Here is a 6,396-nt window from a genome sequence, read left to right as displayed (position 1 = left end):
GACAGTGGTAAGGACGTCCTGCACAGCGGCGGCCGCGTTTCGATGGAGGCGAAACGCAAAAAGCGCCGGTGTGCTGTGCGATGGCAGTCAGTGCGATGTCAGTGCGATGTCAAGATCCCCAGGTGGTCGAAATTATCCCGGAGACCTCCACTACGGCACCTCTTTCTCTCTTTATTCTTTAATTCCCACCTTTCTTCCTTCCCTTACGGCGTGGTTCAGGTGTCCACCGAGATATGTGAGACAGATACTGCGCAATTCCCATTACTAAAAAACCAACTTACCAATTTTCACCTGCATGAAATGACACTTGTAGTCACTGCCCCATGCATTGAACCTGTCACGATGAAGTCAAGCAAAAAGGTGAACCGCTTGGACGTACAACATCGGTAGTGGTACATGAGGTTTCCGTGGAAAGCTCCCATGGAGATCGCGTTCAGAACAACACGAGCACGATGAAAGAAGTGCGCGCAGTAACTGTGCGACGGGTAATACAGTACTGTGAAATATGGGCTTGCAGTGACAGAGTGACTTATTGTGAGGTATTAAGACAGAGGGAGGATTATTTCTCGGACCAGAATACTTTCTCCACGACAGATTGTTCAGACCACATCGCTGTATTTGTTCAGCGTATATTGATTTGGAAGGGAGAGTTCCACTGGCTGGGTGGTTTACAGATTTTCAATTTGATCACTTTAGTCACTGCTAAACCGTAAAACAGCGTCAACCATAGGCTCCAGGTTTCTCGTTTGATGAAGCGTCACATTCCGAGCTACCTTGTTCCCTGGATCCAGGCATTCCAGACCGGAAGATAATTCTTTTGTTTTCAGGATGATCTGTCTTGTCGCGCGTGCAAGCAAAATAGAGGTGCTCCTCACGATTCCGTCCCCTCGCTTCCTCCTTTTAATACATCCCTGTCTTCTTTTTCTCTGCCTGCTGGTGTTCACCTCTGTGTGCACGCAGTTGAGATCGCTTTCTTTTCCTCATCAACAGACACCTGTTCCTTTTACCCTTCTCGTCAGTCTGACCTCTTCGAACCACATATCTGGCTTGACTTCCTCTCCTTCTCACTAAACGCCCGAAGGTATTCGATTCCTGTTTTTGCTGTCACTCATCCAGTGTTCCTTTATCTATCGTACCGATAAAAATCGATTGTTCAGGTTGATTCCTTGAAGTATTTTGGATTATTGTACGATGTATATTTCAACTGGCAACCTCATATCGGGCGCAACACGTATAAGAGCAGCGCGCTTTGTGTTTTCTGCGCCGCATAAGCCGTAGAGGGACTGAAATGCGACGAGACGAGTTTGCTATGATCTTTCAGCTTTACTTCCAACCCATTCTTGAGTTTGGCGGCTTCCTTTTTGCATAGTGCGCACGCAGCCTACAACTTTCAGCCTCTTCTACTTCTCTAGGTGCAGGCCTTGCAGTTATGCCTTGGTTTGCTTAGTGAATCGTGCTGCTCCCTCAGAAATCCGGCTGCATCAGCCCTTCATAAATTATATATAGTTGTTCATGGTCCCGTGCGCAAATTAACCTTACTTCTTTCCCAGATTTTCTAACGCGATAACGTTAAGGCTACCATTCTGCAGAAAATCCTGCGTTGCCGTCGGCGTGGTTACCGTTGTGAGAGAAAAATCCCTAGGTCCCTAGCGACCTAGGTGGGCTACCTAGGTCACGTGACCTTGTGGCTTCATCCCAACCGGCCTACCGGCTTCTGAGCATATTGACCACCATGGCAGGTGGCAGGTAAATTAATCATTGGTCGCGAGAGGTGACTCGGGAAGAGCAACCTGGGTCGCGCAAGCACCACCCATGGCAGCACCTGCCATCGCAGGGCAGTGGCGCATCGCTTAACCACTGCACCACTGCGCCAGGAGGGGTACGAGGACTCACGAGTTAGCCCGAGCTCTCTACTTCCGGGTAACCGTAGAGCCGCCCGACTTTCGCGAACTGGATGAGCGCGCGCAAGTAGTAGTAGTAGTAAAAACATTTATTGTTGCAAAAGGAAGAGTTAGGGTGTAGGGGGTGGGGGACAGATAGATGTGGAGCTTCAGTGGTTGGTCTTCCCTATTATAGGATCCCGTTGGCCTCCGCCGCTGCCTTGGCCCTCGTCACCAGCATAAGCTGTGTGCTCGGGTCGCAGTCAGCCAGGAGGGCCTCCCACTGCTCTAGACTAGGGCTATTTACCTTTGGTAGTAAAGGGCTTTTTTCACAGCCCCAGGTGGAGTGGTACGTTGTGGCGTAGCCCCCACACCACACGCACTTTTAAGCGTGTCTGTTCGGCCACATTTTATGATATATGGCTCTGCTTGGGTAGGTGTCTGTTTGTAGTCGTCTGAGCGTGGTGACCTGCTCTCTGTTGAGGATATCCGCCGGAGCCGAGTGCTTCTTGCGCGCTCCCAACCTACACTGAAATCGTCGATCACTATAGAGTTTGAAGAAGGTCTCTGCCACCGCCGGACCGAACTTTAAGCAACAGAGAGGCTGTCGCTTGGCGACGCCTGCAAGCTGGGAATTTCCCAAATCCAGTCTGGTTGTTCCTCACGCGAATAGACGGTAGACCTGATGATAAGTGTAAAATCTGCAGAGATAGGGGCACTCTTGATCATATAATCTGGCAATGCCCTGACTCCACAGGCTTCAGGAAGAAGATTAAAAGTAGAGATGCCTGGGAGGCCTTGCTGCGAAGCGGGTCCCCCGCCGAACTGCAACAAGTCATACGCCTGGCGACGGAAGCCGCGAAGAAGCACTGAAACTTCGCCTGTCTTTAGTCGCGGAGGTCCCGGTCCCCGCCCCTTGAGCCTGCGCGCCAGGGGCGGGGAGTAGGGGGCCTCCTTCATCGGTGGAAAATAAAGTTCTACTACTACTACCACTAGGACTCCCGGGGATCTGTGAATGTAAAGTCCAGAATCGCCAATTCCGCATACATGGGCATTAACCCATTAACGCATCGCACCATACCTTTAAACTGCAGCTTAAGTGTCTCCATTTTTTTTTTCCCGGTTACACTGACCTCGCTTCGGAAACCGCAGGAAGTCTTCGCTCAAACGTTTCTCCCTCAGTGGCAGGTAGATGCGGTGCTTCCTCTCTCCTGGTGTCCCCTGATCTCGATCTGACTTGTTTTTTTGCCAATGTATTCTCCAACCATACAAAATAACTTCGTTTTTTTTTTCCTCTGCCAGTCTCGCTGTTCTTACTGTTTTTTTTCTTACTTTTCTCCACCAACCATTTCCGTCGTCACTCTCAGGCTCAGGTTACGTTCGTTCTTCCTTCTTTTTCTTTGTAATTAGATTGCTGCCTATGTTGTAATTCCACTTCCACTTCGGATCCACCTCCAAAAGTGACGTGTATCCACCAAAACCGCCTCGACCACCGCCGCTGAACTGCTTAAGTGAAAGCTTGACTGCACCCTCACTGCTGTTTATGCCGTTGAGTAGACTGGGGAACTGCGGTGATCAGTATGGGATCCTCGAACCGGCGGGGAATGCTGCGCGTCTGCAAGAAGTCACCGACGCCAGTTTGCAAACGCAGCATGCTATAAAATTCTCATCTCCAACCCCCCCCCCCCCCCCCTCGCCCCATCCAAATAGTTTCGGTACCGGCCCATTCGGGCAATCCCGGTAACGAATCGGCCCATTCCGCTGCTTGAGCGTCCGTCAACCGAGCGGCGTATACCGAAGACCCAGGCAGCGCGAGAGACCGGCTGATCACATATCACGACATAACGCTACACTACCACGAAAAACGTCTACTTTACCCCCTCCACACGCAGTTATTTATTTTATTATTTATTTTGAACATACTGCAGGCTGAGCGCCCAAGCAGGGGTGGTGTATATTTACATACAATTAAAAAAAAGCATGACAGCACAAGTTACAAAAAACATCAACACATTGCGTAGACCAGTTGAAACGTTTGTTACTGCACATAAAATATAAGCACAAAAAAATGACACAATCAAAACCGACACCAAAGAACTGACAGGAGCCAAGATTTCATAGTCATTATAGTAGAATACAACTTAAAAAAACAGCAGTTGCTAACACTGGGCCGCGGACGGCGGCGTCCTGTATTACTCCGCTGGCCAGTCACAACAGTAAATTAAATCAGCTTTTTAATGTTTGACTCTATCAAACAATCCACGTATCAAAATTCTAGTGCTTATAATATTTTTCTTGTGATACGCTTCTTGTTTAGGTAACAAGAAACGTTTATGCAGCGGACTACTTTTTCGTCGTGGCGGAATTCTGTGCGCGGAGGCTGAATATGGGCGGAGCTTCACTGCAGACTTAAGTTGTATCCCACTATAGATACTTAAATCCAGCATATCTAAAGATTGCTGACAAAACAGCAACAGACGACCTGGCGGCAACTCCAGGCTCGCACTCTTCCTTTCCAAGCACTCCTTGAGATTTCCTTTCCTTCTAGTCGCACCCCCGAATGTTCCCTCTGTGGGGCCCCAAGAGCCACAGTCGATGCATATTATGTTAGGAGAAGGTAAGTGACGCCAACCAAGTAAAATACAGGAAAAACACCACGTTTCGGGACCGGCTCGGCCCCTTCTTCACGGTGTGACTACGGGCGAGCGCAGCTTGGCTTTTTAAGCCCCTGCGTGGAGGACCTGCGGGTCAGTGGCCGCAGCCCATGGACGTAGGATGAGGGGAGTGTCCCCAGGGAACGATTAACATTCTCTCGTGTTTGCTGAATGTGCCACGACTCGAGTAGAAGTATTTTACTTGGTTGGCGTCACTTACCTTCTCCTAACATTAAATTTCCCAACCAGACAGACTTCTGTCCAATGTTTTCTTTTGATGCATATTATGTTCGTCTGCCGACAACTGCAACCACTAGCCCAATGGGCCCTCGCCGACCCGGAGGGGTGGGAGGTCGTTGTCTCCACCTCCTGCCCGTCCTCGCAACTGAGGCTGGTGCAGTGGGCGGAGAAGGTCGCCCTCAGACATGGGCTGCCGGCCACGACCCACGACCAGGAGCCAGCCCACCTCTGAAATTTGAAGTACAAGGGCTCCGCCAATAATAAAGTATCACCACCACCACCATCCCTCAAACGAGCGCGTTGGCTTTTGTGGAAACTTGGTAAAGAGAGAGCACCGCCCTTTGCATACTGTCGAGAGAAATGACATCAGCACGGGCTTTCGATGAAAGTGAGCACCCACATTAACGCAGCAACTGCTGCTTCTGCTGTTGTTGCCTCTGAAGGAAGGGCACATACACACGGAAAGGGGGGGGGGGGGGGTGGATTGGCGAGAGTTTGATTTCAGACCCAAGCAGGAGAAAAATTCACCCATACTTAGCTCAAAATGTTCATAAGTATTGACTGAGGAATCAGGGAAGGTGAGTAAAAATTTTTTTAAATATTTTGAGGTGATAGGAATTGAAATCGCTTAAACAAACAGACGTGGAAAAACAAACAGAATTTGAGAGGAATGTAAAAGAAAAAGCCTCAACACAAACATCTCCCGGTTTCAATAATCTAACTATTGAGAAGTTCACACACCGGCTTAGGGCATGCCCTCTGTTGGTTGCATCGAAGGAGGGCAGGACGGTAGAAAAGCGCTTGTCGCTTTTTCTGACTTGTACTCTCGAGCAAGCGAATGTGGAACATGGTGAGGTGGACGATGTGGTGATATCCCGGCCGCAAATAATTGATAGCGGAAATGGGCATTGTTAACCTGCTAGCGTAATTGTTTTTTAATTCAATTTAAGAAAAATACTCCCGCATTCCTACCTTCCCAAGGATCTTCTTATCTATATGCACCACCTCCTAAGTGCAGGAATGCGGGATCGTGGACCCCTTGAGAGTTGTCAGCATAAATGACTTTACCAACTAAAATGTCGCAAACGAATCGCAGCAAACTTGGCAATGGAAAGCCATAGCTAGTGAATTGCAACTTTTTAAATACCAGACATCTTGCGCGTGCGCTCAAACAGCAACCGAGAAGACACGCTGTGGTCGAAGGATCATCACCATCATCATCAGCCTGACTACGCCCACTGCAGGGCAAAGGCCTCTCCCATGTCTCCCCAGTTAACCCTGTCCTTTGCCAGTTGCAGCCACCGTATCCCCGCAAACTTCCTAATCTTACCGGCCCGCCTAACTTTCTGCCATTCCCTGCTACGCTTTCCATCTCTTGGAATCCACTCCGCTACCCTTAAGGATTAGCGGTTATCTTGCCTTCGCATTACATGCCCTGCCCATGCCCATTTCTTCCTCTTGATTTTGACTAGGGCGTCATTAACCCGTGTTTGTTCCCTCCCGATACGCTTTTGTCAGAGCTGTGAAAACCTGGCTGTGAAGAAAGCTGTGTACGCATTATACATGCATGAAAGATCAGGGCGATTGCTTCGGTTGCTGTTGTTATCCCTCCGATTGCAACG

The sequence above is a fragment of the Amblyomma mixtum genome, chromosome 7 (genome assembly GCF_055824585.1).
Source record: "Amblyomma mixtum isolate Tamu chromosome 7, ASM5582458v1, whole genome shotgun sequence".
Lineage (NCBI taxonomy): Eukaryota > Metazoa > Arthropoda > Arachnida > Ixodida > Ixodidae > Amblyomma > Amblyomma mixtum.
The sequence above is the reverse complement of the archived record's forward strand: the minus strand, read 5'-3'. Positions refer to the sequence as shown.